At 33.4% G+C, this 16068-nt stretch overlaps 1 long non-coding RNA gene across 1 annotated transcript; it reads right to left on the bottom strand.

Moving 5' to 3' along the window:
- Positions 1-6941: 6941 nt before the first annotated feature.
- Positions 6942-8576, bottom strand: LOC106305301. Its single transcript, XR_001262956.1, has 4 exons — positions 8283-8576; positions 8015-8144; positions 7565-7637; positions 6942-7227 (listed from the first exon to the last, which is right to left on the bottom strand). It is a non-coding gene; the product is annotated as an uncharacterized LOC106305301 (long non-coding RNA).
- Positions 8577-16068: the final 7492 nt, after the last annotated feature.

Below are 16068 nucleotides of genomic sequence, written 5' to 3'. Positions count from 1 at the left end.
TTTAAAATACATTCTTTCCGTCCATTGTTGATTAATAATTCTAGTGAGCAATAATTTAAGCCTGATTTTAATTCTTTGTAAAGGTTCCAGTTAATAGAAAGATGAAAAGCTATAATGTAATTAATAACAGTATTTAAATGTGCTACTACACAAAATACAAAATGGTAACACAAATGCCAACCAAAAAAGCGTTGTAGAATTATAAAAGAAATGACCATACATTTACAATGCCGTATTTATGTATACATCATGAAAGATGCATGAAACATCTTAGGTATTAATTTACTTTATATGCAGAAAGGTGGCTGCATATATTAAAAAGAAAACTAAATGAGCTGATAATTAATAATAAGACATATATTATGCCATGGATAATTTTTCATAAGACCCTAACAGAAAAGGTGATTAATTGCTGTAATTATTAAAATAAGTTAATGGGCAGTGACCTGTAATATTAGCAATTGCTTGTTCCTCAATCATAAGCAACAGTTATGCACTCTTGCATTATAAAAGCAAAAAGTCCTTATCCAAAACTTACATTATACCTATAATTAGTTAGTTCCAAAAGCTTGTTGAATGATATCAATGTACTTCACTAAACCAAATATTAAAAATGACATTAATTTTCTTAATTAGGGACACAATATAGATATAGGTTTAATACATTAGGAAACTTTACACTTTTCTACGTATACGGAATTCCCCATATAAAATATTTCAAGAAAAAATATTGATTAATCTGAAACTTGTAATCTAATTGTTTTGTATTATTGTGTGGATCAATCTGTGAGCTATTAGTTAAAAAAAAATCTGTGCGTTATGTGGTATATGCTAATTATTAACAAACTATTAAAATAACAGAAGAACTTTCCAAAAAGGTATTTTAATAACTATATATCGAGAGACAAAGAGGAGCTATAGAAAGCAACAATAATTATCTAGTTAACAAAGGATTATTTTCATATTTTATATCTGAATGCAGGAGGTTTAGTACTAATTTTCCAAAAGAAGACAAAACCCAAAGTTGGGTGTTTGGTGAATTAAAAGCTTACGAGTTTAGGACAAACTTAAGTTGGCAATACACCACTATTCCCTACTAGTTATAAGACATTAATTAGAGTATATGTAAAGTAGTGATCAAGATGATATTCATCAATTCAAATATACCTTAAATAAGAAAATTTCATACATATTGGAAATATCTGAGATACTCTATTACAAAAGATAATGCTTTGTCGGAGAAAAACAATTTTATAATTGATAAGTTTGTATTTTTGCAATTCTACTTATGAAGTTTAATTCATTATTTACCTGTGAACCTGTAATTGTACACTGATTTTGCAAATTGTTAAGACTATATAAAACTATATATGTAGTTTTGAACATTTTGAAAAGCAATAATAATACAAAAGCAGAGATACTTATAGAACTGAAAAGTTGAGTTTTGGATGTCTTATAGAAACTCGAGTGCAGTTTGAGAATCATGTCGGGGTGATGAGATCCGCTCTTCCAGGGTGGAAGTGTATTACAAATTATGAGTTCAACCGTCTTGGAAGGATATGGTTTTGCTGGAAGGAAGATGTGGTGATTACTCTTCTACACAAGAGTGCACAAATAATTACTTGTGAAGTACATATTCCAGCTACAGGGGAGCAATTTATATGCTCGGCTATTTATGCTTCAAATTTTGTAGCAGAGAGACGATCATTATGAAAAGAAATCATAGGCACGAGGGTAGCCTATGCTCACTTGTCTCTTCCGTGGATACTGCTGGGAGACTATAATGTTACCTTATCCTCCGAGGAACATTCTCAATGTTGAGACTATATGGTGGATCAAGCTGGCATGCGAGACTTTCAGGATATAGTGGTGGGGTGTAGTTTGATGGATCTTCCTTATGTGGGCTCAGTGTATACATGGTGGAATAAGAGGGGTTTGGATCCAGTTGGTAAAAAACCTGATCGTGTCTTGGTAAATGGGGAATGGCTGCAAGCTTTCCCTCGTTCCTATGCGAAGTTTGATGCTGGGGGTGTATCGGATCATGCGCGCTGTCTGGTTTCCTTAACTGAGCACCAGACCAGCACGAGGAAACCTTTTAAGTTCTTCAATTATCTAATAGGCAATGAGGAGTTCATGCCGCTAGTTGCTCATAAGTGGGCTGAGACTGGTCCGCTATTTCACTCTAGAACAGCTTTAAGCAGATTCCATCAAAGGTTGAAATCCCTCAAGCATGATATTCGGAAGCTCAATAGAACTCGCTATGGTGACCTGTCTCTGCGAACAAAGAAAGCGTTTGAGGACCTATGTACTTGTCAATCACAAGTTCTGGCAGACCCAACCACAGAGACGTTCAGAGCCGAATCTGAGGCAGCGGATCGTTCGCATCATCTTCTCGCATAGAGGAGCAACTGTTTTGGCAGAAGTCACGAATCCAGTGGCTGGCGCTAGGGGACCAGAACACTCGATTCTACCATGCTCCTTCTTCGTCGTTTTTTTTTTCCCTGATGTAAAAACCAAATGTTGTAACATCAAGAAATGCAGTTTCCAATCTTAGCAGTCGTAATATGCCTAAATTTATTTTGATAAGGACAAGAACAGAGCAAATGACAACAAATAAGCTAATCTACAACACAAACTACAACAAAAGAAACATTCAATAACAGTAGACTCAAAATCACACAATATGTTTGTCCGTGGGGAGTCGGATTTTCTTTTTTTTTACAAATCAATCCACCTCAAAAAAGAAACACTGGTCAACGAGTGGTGATTTTAAAAGTGTCCTCGCGTAATTTACCAACGCTACCTACACTTTGCTGCTAATGCCCCACCTACAAGCAGAGGCGGACCCTTGAGACTATATGGTGGATCAAGCTGGCATGCGAGACTTTCAGGATATAGTGGTGGGGTGTAGTTTGATGGATCTTCCTTATGTGGGCTCAGTGTATACATGGTGGAATAAGAGGGATTTGGATCCAGTTGGTAAAAAATCACCTTTGAATCATTTTTGTTTTTAAATACCAAGTTTGACCCATGTAAAATTAATTCATGGGTCTTCCTGGGTACGCCATTGCCTACAAGCCTATGCATATGCTAATATCTGCAACACAACAAGGCAAGTCTAAGAACATTATTACAGAGATTGAGCAACAAGTAAATACACAAGCGCGGGGTAGTGACAAGAATTGGCTGCTAAATCTCGGACGGAACTAAACACACCCGCAGAAGTGAGTTCATTTTAACGCGTTCTTTTCAACTTTAAGCAGATTCCATCAAAGGTTGAAATCCCTCAAGCATGATATTCAGAAGCTCAATAGAACTCGCTATGGTGACCTGCCTCTGCGAACAAAGAAAGCGTTTGAGGACCTATGTACTTGTCAATCACAAGTTCTGGCAGCCCCAACCACAGAGACGTTCAGAGCCGAATCTGAGGCAGCGGATCGTTGGCATCATCTTCTCGCATAGAGGAGCAACTGTTTTGGCAGAAGTCACGAATCCAGTGGCTGGCGCTAGGGGACCAGAACACTCGATTCTACCATAATGCTTGTCAGGAAAGGGCGGCTAGGAATAATGTCAATGTTCTTCTCACAGAGGAAGGGGAGACTCTAACTGATCCCTTTGCCAAACGAGAACCAATTAACTATTTTCAGCGGTTTGTGCAGTCCCAGCCAGATAGTGTAGCTACTTCTGATATGGAGGACCTGCAAGAACTTCTCAGCTATAGGTGTTCTACGACATAGGCGTCTATGCTTGTTGCTGCTTTCACACCTGAAGAGATTCATAAAACCTTGCTATCACTACCTAATGGTACAGTTCCAGGTCTGGATGGTTACACGAAAGAGTTTTTTGTAGCAGTCTTGCCCATAGTAGGAAGAGATTTGGTTGTTGCGATACAATCTTTTTTTTCAGTTTGGCTTTCTACCTACAGGAGTAAATTCCACTATTCTAGCTCTGATTCCTAAGAAGACTCCTGCACAGACAATGAAAGACTTTAGACCGATCGCTTGCTGCAACTTGATATATAAAGTGATCTCAAAGCTACTTTCCAACAGGCTGAAAATGATCTTGCCGTCCGTCATTGAACCGAATCAGTGTGATTTCATAAAAGGGAGGTTACTGATGGAAAACATTTGTCTAGCTAATGAGTTAGTCAAGGGGTATCATCTCATCTCTACTAGTGATCGATCTACTGTCAAGTTTGATATATCTAAGGCTTTCGACAATGTGAAATGGGGGTTCATTGTTTATGTTCTGCAAGCTATGAGACTGCCGGAGCTATTCATTCATTGGTTTCATCTACGTATGTCCACTGCTGCTTTCTCAGTGGCTATAAATGGGGAGTTAGAGGGGTTCTTCACCAGTGCTAAAGGCATAAGACAAGGTTTCTCTTTATCACCCTATCTCTATGTGATTCTGAACAATGTTTTGTCTAGATTACTCAATAAGGGGGCTGCAGATGGAGTCTTTGGGTATCACGCTATGTGTAAAACAGTGAGGTTGACGCATCTAAGTTTTGCAGACGATATCTTGGTTTTCACAGATGGAAAAGTCTCCTCTCTTGATGGAGTACATAGTGTGATGGAGAAGTTTGCAAGAATGTCGGGATTACATATTAATGCAGCTAAATCGTCTATATACTCTGCTGGTCAAAATAAACTCCTGCTGCAACAAAATGCTGAGGTCAGAGGGCTCACAGTATGGTCTCTTCCATTTCGATATTTGGGTCTTCCTCTAACGTCTAAGGCTTGGACAAGGCTCGACTATGAGCCACTGATAGACAGAATCCGAAGTAGGTTATTGGCTTGGTCCCATCGGTCTCTCTCCTTTGCAGGTAGACTCCAACTGATCAAATCAGTAATCTCAAGTGTCATTAGAGTCATCTCAAACAATTCTATTGGAACTCTCCAACTTCATTCTCCACAATCTTGGCCAAAGAAAGTAAAACCGTTTTCGTCTACTGTTTGCTACATTCCCTCTAGCAAGCAGCTTCACGGCAGTTGACCTTAGGCTCATGTTTCCACTTCTTCTCATTATTCCTCCTCTCCTTCCACTATATACATTCAACTTAGAACACTTATAGGATCTTTAAACTTTGTTTATCTGAACAAGAGAATGAAGGCTAGCTACTATGCTTACTCGACTTAAGATCATCCACAAAGAGGTCAAGCAAAAGCAAAGTAACTAGTTGCTTAACCACACTTGTCTCTTCTTGAGCAACAACATCATGTTTTGCAGCTACCTTAATCTGAACCCTAACTAGAGAATAACCAAGAACCTTATACTCTCATCACAAGCCTAACACCGTAGCAGCAGCCGAGACTTGCGCCTCCATAGATAAGCTCTCGCACTCTTTTTAAGTAGCTTTAGCAACTGGGGAACCAAGCTGATTCGCGGGGCGTCATTCTATACAACAACTTCCCCATCACGCAACAAGTAACCAAACCCACCCACGGGAGAATCGGATCGTAGCAGCCGAGACTCATCTCGTCGGATCACGTTCTGTCTTCTATCACTTGCGAGCCAGAGAAATAGCCCGAGAGCTCGTCTCCAATTCGGGTCACTTCTTCCATTAGAATGGACCAAAAGGTTCCAACTTTCTCTATCGCTCAACTGAAAGTTTTGATTTTTCGAGGTGGGACTATTGATGCTATTGTACTGTGTTCGTCGTCTTCTTCGCCATGAAAAAATAGTCAAGTTCCATTTTTTTTTGTTATTTTCTACGGTTTTGATTAAACCGGCGCGTTTAATACACGGCTTAGGGGTGTTCTTTGGATTAGGTTAATGCGGAAGGAGAAAAGAACGCGTTAAAATGAACTCACTTCTGTGGGTGTGTTTAGTTCCGTCCGATATTTAGCAGCCAATTCTTGTCATACCCCGCGCTTGTGTATTTACTTGTTGCTCAATCTCTGTAATAATGTTCTTAGACTTGCCTTGTTGTGTTGCAGATATTAGCATATGCATAGGCTTGTAGGCAATGGCGTACCCAGGAATTAATTTTACATGGGTCAAACTTGGTATTTAAAAACAAAAATGATTCAAAGGTGTCGCAGGAGGGGTTCGAACCACGTTAAAGGGGGGGTCAGGAGGAGTACTTTACCAGCAGAACTACCAATTCTTCATTGTTTTCTCAACCAAAATAATATTTATAGCGATTTAAGGGGTGTCAAGTGACACCCCATCTTACTCTGTGGGTCCGCCTCTGCTTGTAGGTGGGGCATTAGCAGCAAGGTGTAGGTAGCGTTGGTAAATTACGCGAGGACACTTTTAAAATCACCACTCGTTGACCAGTGTTTCTTTTTTGAGGTGGGATTAATTTGTAAAAAAAAAAAGAAAATCCGACTCCCCACGGACAAACATATTGTGTGATTTTGAGTCTACTATTATTGAATGTTTCTTTTGTTGTAGTTTGTGTTGTAGATTAGCTTATTTGTTGTCATTTGCTCTGTTCTTGTCCTTATCAAAATAAATTTAGGCATATTACGACTGCTAAGATTGGAAACTGCATTTCTTGATGTTACAACATTTGGTTTTTACATCAGGGAAAAAAAAAACGACGAAGGAGGAGCATGATTCTCCATTTTCCCTCATTTGTTATGTGTTTTCAAATCCTTGTTCTTTTTACTTAACCCACATTAAGCCATCAAGCAACAACACGAAATACATTACATAGCTTGTATTCCTTTCTTTCTTATAATCACCTAACTACACCTCATGTATTCCAAAGTATATGCTTCTACTGCTTTTTTTTTTCTATTTTATACCCTATAATTTGATGAAGGATCACGAAATGAAGAGTCCTAATTCCTACATATAGTGATTAGTGACCAAACAAACATAGATATAATTTTAATGTATATGCATAAGAAGAAGGATACTGATTTGGTAATTAGACGGCAGTGAGTAGATGTCCTCGTGTTTTTGGCAGTATATTTCCTTGCGCTCGGTATACCAGATTGCTCTACCATAGATTGCCCACACACGAAAAATTCGCTAGCCTCTCTCTAGATCATAGTCTCATAAGTATTGTACTTCTATAGTCACAAAGGAATTTGACAGGTTATATTATCTACATCTACTAATGAGAAGAAAAGACAACAAAGAACAAAGATAAAATGAAAACTGAGCAGTACCAAAAGCAACACACAAACAATGCTTAAATTTGAGACTGGCCTGGCGTGATTGAACACTGAAATGGAGGGACTGAGCATTGTTTAGCTGACTCGCACACATCTGTAGACAAAGGGAACGAACTATGAGTTTCCTAATAGCATCCAAGTTTAAAATTATGTTGCTTGAGTATGCCTCTGGTGACTCACACTGAAGAAATGTTTTTGTATTTGAAGCTACAGAACAAACAAAATCTAATTTTGTGTTTACTTTATTGTAGCGAGAAAAACAGTTTCATATTAATTTAAGGCAACCACAAATTGTAAATAACTAACATACATGAAAAGTTTAATAACAATTCTGAGAGTTGATAAATTGGTTAGGGAAAAGCTGAAGCATATACATCAAAATTGAGAAAATTCAAAACATGTCAAGTTCAAACGAAGGTCCTGTTGTTTACCAAACCATGTGGCAGAAGTTGGGATCATTTGTTTTACTGAATCATCCTCTAGCCTCTTTGCCTTCTTCTCACTCTAAAGCAACAGCAAAAATAAATCCATTAAAGATTGTAGCTATAGGAAATTTGAATCTAAGAGATCGATTATAAGAGCAAATGTGGAAACATTTTCACAATATACAATATGGATTGTGAAAACAAACTCTTATGATCAACATTACAGAGTCCAGATAAAAGAAACAAAACATCATCTCCCTAGAACTTATAGCCACACATCATCTCTTAACATGCACCAACTTTTTATAAGTGTTTGGTGTATATCATGAACATACATATATCAACTACATCCTATTTTGACCATGTGTACATCCTTATGCCAAAATTAATTCACTGAAAAAGTCAATACACTTACTGGTAATCATAATTCCACAATAACCCAAAAAAAATGTTTACCAACAAATGGGATTAACTCCATTGACGTTCTGCAACCCCTGCTACCAAATCGACAGGACCGAGTCAATAAGAGTACACATTCACATGTCCCAACCACTGCATCAGCGGCTTACAAAATTTCTCACACGTCCTGCACAAAATTTCTGGAATGAATCCATGGATGATGAAATCATGCGCAAAGAGAGGAGTAAACTTGTAAAACTTTAACTATGTTGAGGAAGGGTTGATAATGTTATAGAGCGATAATCTAGGGTTATCATGTTCTCACCTTTTCATCTAGTAGCAGGAGGGTGATGCCCATGAACTCTCCATTCTTCTTGATGTTTCATGAATCTCATAAACGGAGGAGACGACGAACAATCACGTGAGAAGACCGACCAAGGCCGAGATTGTAAAAGGTTGCATTGTGAGCAACAGGTTGATAGTTGTGTGTATGAGAGTTGGATTCAAAGCTAATCTCTCACTTATTTATAGAGATCCCATTGTTTTATGATTATTCGCTTGAATTTTTTATCGTAAAGAGAGGGGGATGGAGAGGTTGGGGAAGATGAATAGTTTAATGTAAAAGAGACGATGATTGCAGCAAAATAATTTAATTTTTCATTATTCAGTTAGTTTTTTATTATATTATTTTTTCTGAGTGGGACCTACATGCTGAGGTGGATAGTCTTAAGAAAGAGCAAAAACTCTCCTATTTATAGATTAGTGGTTTGTCCGTGCTATGCGCAGGAATGTGAATAAAACAGTTTTGTATGAAATTTTATTTTTGGAGTGTGAAATTTTGTTTATATGTTATTGTGTTTTGTATTTTTTACATTGTTGAATATGTTATGTGTATGTTGTTGGACAATGATGGAGTTTGTGTTGAATATGTGATGGGCATTTTGGAAGCATTAATTTTGTATGTTGCATTGGAAGAAGTTGATTTGATCGATATATGGACAATATCATCGATTGTATAGTTGTAAATAAAGAAGTTTCCATGTTTAATTTTTAACAGCAGTCTTGTATTTGTTGCATTTTATGTTAATTTTAATTTTTAGTTTGGCGTTTTCTTTGGTTAGAGCAAGACTTTGGTTTTGGTTTAAGCATTTCTGCAAGATGAAAGACAAGGTACCATGCTTAACCATTGTTTTTTTTCATTTATATTTTACTAGTGGTTTGTCCGCGTTTTGCGTGGGAATTCAACCTTTCAAAATCAACATTTAACAACCTCTCATTATTTTCATTTACGTGTTTTGTAACATGTTGTGTTTGATGAAATTTTCATGTAGGTTTTTCTGGATTTCAAATTAAGGAAATGATATCTCATGTGTATGTTGTTCTGAAATTGGATTGTATTCTTATGTTAGGGTTATCTTTTGATCCGTTTTCATATTCATGTCAAAATTGTATCATTTTTTATTCACAAAATAATGCTACGTCGATTTCTTCACATTGCTCTGCACATTTATGGAGACTACATACCTCTATCCACTTTTGTGACTCTAAGTAAGCATCTTCTAATTAAAACAGAAACATTATGACTTTTTCTAGGTGGATTTTTAAGTTGGACTTACTTATAGATATATATATATATCTATATATTTTCTGATCCTATTAATTAACAATTAATGTTAGTAAATTATTTCTTTATTCTATTTTGCTAACTTAATATCTTATACTTTATGCATTCATTTTATCAGTTGGCCCATATTCCTTATATTCAAAAAAAAATATCTCCTTGCCCAATCGATTTCATAACCAACGTGCAATAATGTTAAACTTGAGATTTCATAACCACTATCTAATAAGTCCACATGCAATAATCACCATGCAATATATTACTCCTTAACCAATTGATTGTACTGGGTTTACCGACTCGAGGGTCTAAGATTTAAAAGTGTTGATTAAAATGCAGTTTTTTAAATAGACTAAATTCTTACAAATTAACAAAAATATTTGTAACATTGTTAATATAATTTTGAATCATATAATATCCCGCGCTTCTGAAGCGCGGGTCATGATCTAGTTTAGTTTAAAATAGAATTTTCTCGTTTTTCTTTTCATATGTTATTTGTTGCGCAACTGAATACTCATAATTGTTAATATATATGGAAGGAAAAGTTATTATAGCAAACATTTTAAAATAATGTTGTAAGATTTTTTACAAATTTTTTAGTTAATATGTAATGTAGTGATCACTTTGTTTCTTAAGCTGTTTTATATCCATGTTTCTATAAATTTGATGTGGAAACTTCTTTTATTTAATCAAAATCTATTTATTTTTTGCTTCAGGTATGTTTATATATATATTAATTAAGCATCTATATTATTAAAAGTGAAGTACCTTTTGGTACTGTTTGGAAACTTAGATAGTAGATTAAATGAATATTGTTTGGAAACAAGGATAGCAGATTAAATATTTTTTTATTTACATATTTAGGCATTGTATTTCTTTCTCATTTACAGATTTTGTCGTTTGGAAACTTGGATAGCAGATTAAATGAGAACAGAGAATTGTTTTTATTTACATATTTAGTTACTGTATTTCTTTCTCATTTACAGATTCTGTCGTTTGAAAACTTGGATAGCATATTAAATGAGAATTGTTTGGAAACACGGATAGCAAATTAAATATTTCTTTTTATTTACACATTTAGCCATTGTATTTTTTTCTTATTTACAAATTTGCCACTTCACTTAAAATAAAAAAATAAAATTAATTACAATGAATTGTTATTTCTTTTTGCTGAAAATAAAAACACAAACTGTAATATATAGTATATATTAATCTGCTACAATACAATTTTCAAAAAAACCAAATATCGTAAAATTAATAATAATTCATAAAAACATACTGTAAAAAATTAAATCATTTTTAAATAAATAAATAAAAAATCAGTAGGTTAATATATGAATATTACAATTACATCAAATTGCATCAAGTTATAAAATTATAAATATAATATTACGTACAGATTAAAAATTATTATCAAACATCTATATTATAATATAATATATTCTACTCTCAATATATTTTACAAAACATAAAAATATAAGTGGACATTTTATAAAATCAATGGTTTATAAATTTACATTGAACGCAATTTAAATCCAACATCCGCGCGGGGGCGCGGCTCAAGATCTAGTATAAAGTTAAAACATGAATCTTTGTACACTGTGAATGTGATGATATCCAGTGATTCCTTCCATATTTTAATTATGGGATATTCAAACAAATTTACATAACTTGTGGTACGACTTATTTGGCAAACTTCGGTTTTATAAAATGGTAAATTTTTTAATAATAACACCATTCATAAATTTTCAACTTCTTCCTAATCAAATTAGGATATGATTTCCAAACAACACTTTAACACAAAATTAATAAATTGATTAATGTAAGAAATTTATGACAGTTACGAAATCATTTAAATTTGAATATATTATTTCTAATTCATTCTTAACAAAGTGTGGTAACTGAAAATGAGAGAAGGTTGACAACCTTAACTTTCTATGTGACTACTAAATGTGCATTTTTACGGTAAAAACAGATCGTAAGCAACAAAATTCTCACAACACATCAGTTTATTGCATCTGAAGAACTTTAATGTTTCTATTTGAAGAGAGAACTAGATTTTGACCCGCGCTTTGAAAGCGCGGGTTTATTTTTGTTTTTTTTTTTCAATTGACAAATATTTAGTAAATGTCACATTTTCATATATTTGTGTTTTATTTTATAAAAGACTTAAAAATTTTATCTTTATTTATCGTATTTCATTTTAAATGACTATTTATGTTAAAAAAATTAAACTTTATTTTTTTAATGAATTAAGTTGGTATAACTCTGATAAATTAATTTTATTATGGGGTTAATATTTTAATTAAAAAATTATATACTTTTAATAAAGATTTATACTTTTCAATAAAAAAATTCAATTATTTTTATGAATGCTTAAATTATATTAAGAAAAGAAAAAAATAATAATTAAGAATAGTTGAAAAAAAATTATTTGAACTTGGACTCAATGGTCCAAAGGAAAAAAAAAAGGTGAGAATTGAATCTGATTTTTTAATAGGCCCAAATGGCCCAAGAGAGATTTGATTTGGGCTGGATCCAAAAATAATGACCCAATATAGATTTGTTATTAATATTACTTAATTGCCCTTAATGAAACATGCAATGTTAGTGAAGGAAACATGCCCCTAAGGTAATTATGACAATAGGATCCTGCTTTAATAGTATAGATTTTGTTTTTGTATCCCAACACATCTGTTTATTGCATCTCAGGGGTTATTACCATCCCCTGCTCATGAAGCAAATTAGAAACTGTAGTCCTAAGAAGAGTAAGTTGAAAACATGTTTAGTAAGGTTCTTAAACTTACGTTTTTCCAGCAAAGTTTGGGATTGGTGGGCGTTGATTACGGTCAAATATTCTTGATATGGGGAAAGGACTGATTATTTGAGAAGAAGTGAAAGTGAAAGCTTCAACTGGAAAGTGAAAGTGCTACCAACCAAGTCCTTTAAGCATTGTGGTACGGGTCTTTGATCGCGGTCCTCCAAACCTGGGTCCTGTAGAAAATTTAGGTGAGGTTTTCTTTAGTGGTGTTACCATAAGTTGTATAAGATTCACGCTGGTTTACTATAAGTTGAGTGACTGAACGTGAGTTGGTTAGTTTAGTCATCTGTCCATCAAATGCGACAAACCCAATAGTACGTCCCATCAGACCCACAGAGCTGGACACGGTACCTGCATAAGTTACATACGTTATATTGTTTAGTAGTGCTGAGATTGTAACCAAAATTTTAAACGTTAGTTAAAAAAGACTAAAAAGTAGTTGATTGAGTATACTTTGGAACACCAACTGCCTTTTCGTTGTTGATGCTCATGTAAAGGATGAGAATCCACGCTAAAGATTTCTATAACATTTTGAGCAGTAAGTGTAGCACCACCCATAAGTAGTGTCAATACTAACAGATATGGTGAAGTGATTGACGAAGCCAGGGGAAGTGAAAGGATTTCAAAGCGTTGAATGCCTACGATTGAATGCCATCATAAACATCAAAAATTAATCGCCGGGGAGTGGTGCCTCGCCTTAATTCCGTCGGTTACAGAATGGTGAAAGAGGAGAAAACATAGGCGAAGGCAGAAGGGAGGAGATGACGTGAGTGCTGGGTTTGTTGCCCTGATTTACATGAGCCACATATTTAAACAAACAAAAGCATTTTGGACTGACAGATATATGTGTGCGGAAAAGTTGACTTCGACTTTGTTGAAGTGCCACATGGCGAGTTTTGCACACAAGGAGATACAAAACTTTACTTTATTAGTAGTATAGAAGATAGATGATTCTGTATGACATAATAGAGCATGCATATAGTGTAGCATCTAACTTGTACAATGATTTTCTGAGAGAAAGTGAGCATTTTAAACATTACATGAATAAATCATGCTATTTAAATTAAAACACGGTAATCATAAGGTATCATTGTTTCATGTCTTTGAAATTCTACAATATCTAGGGTTTTGTGAGTTTTTTCGGATTCGGAAAAACGACTGCAATAGTCAACCAAATGGAAGCTCGATTGACAACGATTACTGATTTGAAGATATGAGCTCGAATTAAGCAAATCGAAGTTTAAAATGAAAAAGATGAACGATAAAATCTTTGACAAAAAGAATTATTGGCTTTGATCATATTAATGTCAGAGAAAATATAAAACTGTTATTCTGTTAACAGTAGAAAAGAGTTTACTTTATATCAGTGACACTAGGATATGACACTAGGATAAAATGTCTTGCGCAAGGTGAATTTATATAAAAATTATTTAAGAAATATTGTATGGAAAAATAAAAATTTATATCCTTGACCGAATAAAAGTTTTTGGCCCTTAAACAATTTTTTTTAAACTTTTTTGTTAATTACATAATTTGTTTACTGATGAGCTTATCTCATTTTTAAAAATATTTTAGGTCAAAAAATCATTTATCGCATAAGAACCTAACGTTTTGGCCAAGATTCTCAGGCCTACTATTTGGTTACAATGAAACTATGGTAGCTCGGTTGTATATCATGATTTAGCAATTTAGAAGTAATTATGGTTATGAGAAGTTTACGTTCACGTGTCATTCCTATCTATCTTCAATATTTTTCTCATTTTTTGTCATTTTTTTTTCATTTTGGTTATTGCTCGATATAAATATTGATTTTTGAGTTTATTCTCATTTCGTTATTTTGTTTTGGCCTGAAATTTATAAAATATTTAAGATTTAAAATTATTAAAGAGATACATACTTAGATTAAGATTCGTGCATTGGGCAGAATAAATATTTTATATTTATTACTTATTTTATGTTTTTCTCCATATTATGAAATAATAAAATAAAAATTATATATTAAATAACTAAAAAATCAGTTACTATTATGTAATAAATTAGTGTGCGCATATAAATTAAACGACCGCTCTTGTTTATTCGTAATTATTTTAGGGTAAATAAATCAAAACAATCAATCTTATCTATCGTATATGATATATAATTAAATTTAAATGAGATTAACATAGGTATATAGTATACTTTTAATATGTATATTTATTAAATGGGGTTTCTACTCATATGATTTTATGATTATTTGCATATTTATGTAACAAAAATTTACACCAACTATTTTTTTTTAATGTGAAATATTTAGTGGTTTCAATAATTTATAATCATTTAAAAAAAATAATGAAAATTTCAAAATTAAAATATTAACTTTTCAATATATGTTCAACGTAGATATCAAAATATAAGTATGTATTTTCATATGATGTATAGTTTAGTTTAAACGATATGAATATATATATATATATATATATATATGTGTGTGTGTGTGTGTGTGTGTGTGTGTGTGTGTGTGTGTGTGTGTGTGTGTGTGTGTGTGTGTGTGTGTGTGTGTGTGTGTGTGTGTGTGTGTGTGTGTGTGTGTGTGTGTGTGTGTGTGTGTGTGTGTGTGTGTGTGTGTGTGTGTGTGTGTGTGTGTGTGTGTGTGTGTGTGTATTAACATAAAAACCTATTAAAATAAAATTATTTATTCATATGATTTTATAATAATTGTATCTTATTATAGAAAAAAATTTAAACCTTGTTCACAAAAGTTTATATGAGATTTTTAACAGTTTTAGTAATTTTTACTTGTTCTGAAAAATTCAAAATACAACATTTACAAAAAAATATAAATTTTTATTATATGATTAATGTAATTGTGTAATTTATTTTAATAATAAATTATTAGCAAATCTTTATTATTTAAAATCATTAAGTGTCATATATATATCTTGATCACATTAGGTAATTCCGTAGGTTTTATTTAAGTAAAGATTATATAATAATTTCAACTTGATAAATGAATGGTCCATAATGGACATACTATATAATATAACATTTCCTACCAATTTAATTTTGGACTAACAAAATTCTTAATTGATTATCAAACCGCCAACACGTAAGTAAAATTATCATTCCAATTACGTGACAACTCAGCAGGACATCTTTTTAATTAATACAAATTACATGTTATAACATTTTAAATGTTTCTCTATTAATATACAACCGTCTTTAATCATTAATTTAACCGATTGGTTTAATTAGTGTTAATAGACACCAAATGTTAATTTTCCTCGGAGTATATATAGTTTAGTTTTATTCAAATAGATGGTCTCTGGAATAATTATGCTAGCTAAGTGTGCAGATCCCGTAGTGTTATTTGTGAAGTGAAGTTCATTACCATTACCACTACATTCAAAGTTGGAGGCATTATTGTGTTCGAGATTGTAGGTTCAGAGCTTGTGAAGAGGACGTCGTCTCTCTTGGCCTTGGGATGGGACCGGTGGCTACGTTTGCCATTGTAAACTCTGTTCTTCGTCGCTTATATATATCTCTTATTTTAACCCTAAAAACCGATTGCTTGATCCGCACGCAGTACTACACACTAAAATAAACTGTTTTTCTTTTGAATATTATTTCCTACCAATTTGTTTAGCCGCTTGATATCTTGTGAATTTACATGTTTTTAACTTCTTATTCTTGCAT

Source organism: Brassica oleracea, chromosome C7, assembly GCF_000695525.1.
Source record: "Brassica oleracea var. oleracea cultivar TO1000 chromosome C7, BOL, whole genome shotgun sequence".
Classification (NCBI taxonomy): Eukaryota; Viridiplantae; Streptophyta; class Magnoliopsida; order Brassicales; family Brassicaceae; genus Brassica; species Brassica oleracea.
Note: the sequence above shows the minus strand (reverse complement) of the source record. Positions and strands in the feature narration are given on the sequence as shown.